The sequence below is a fragment of the Ornithodoros turicata genome, chromosome 10 (assembly GCF_037126465.1).
Source record: "Ornithodoros turicata isolate Travis chromosome 10, ASM3712646v1, whole genome shotgun sequence".
NCBI classification, from domain to species: domain Eukaryota; kingdom Metazoa; phylum Arthropoda; class Arachnida; order Ixodida; family Argasidae; genus Ornithodoros; species Ornithodoros turicata.
The window spans coordinates 16,839,433-16,840,335 of NC_088210.1; positions in this window are offsets into that span (position 1 = coordinate 16,839,433).

Genomic DNA, 903 nt, shown 5'->3' on the forward strand with positions numbered 1-903 from the left:
TATTCTTTTCCTGAAAATTTTTTACCTCGCACTTCTGCGGTAGATTACAGATAGGCAAAGCCTCCTCCTAAAGAACTAAACACTACAAGAACATGAGAACTGATGATCTGAGACTGGAACAACATAGAAGGGACAATCACATACAAGGCCTCAAGTTGCCTAAGAAATTAGCGATGAAAGTCACTGAAAAGGTTAGCTAGCTGTAGGACTCGAATCCAGAAGATGTGTGTTCGAGTCCTACAGCTGGCTAACCTTTTCAGTGACTTTCATCTTTCATACTACAAGAAAGCTGGCAGGATGTTACCGCAGGGTCCTTTTAAAGTGTGATCACCAAAAAGGTTGTGGTATATCGGTAACCTTTAAGATGTCAGGAACATGTGTATGAAGCATCTCGCTCCAAAACTGCGCAGATTTCATTGAAACGACTGTGTGAAGAGAGAGGGCACGGAAAGCAGCACACTGCGGACATCATCCGGTATCCTGCATAATCCTGCAGGTTTCGAAGCAGACGACAATGCTGACCGATGTCACAGTATCCTCCTCCAGACGAACAGCAGTTGTATGGAGCTCTGTTTTCTGCGCTTCGCGTTTCAGTTTCCGTTTTGCTCTTGTCATAATTTACAAATGAATTACTCGCGCAAAATATAATGAGGGACACAACTGACGAATCTCCTCAACGTTCAGTATTACTATTATTTATTATTAGTTTCAGTATTATTTGCAGTTGCACCAGAATGCCTATCTCCAGCTAAAACAGCTTCCTGCTGTATTGCACTGGAAGTGCCGGAATACTGACGACAGATACTCAAAAATCTGGTTTCACTCCAATGTTACAGCTCGTAGAAACCTGCAGTCCATGCCACAGGGAGATTGGGGGCTCCAATCAAGTTTATGTAGTCTGGG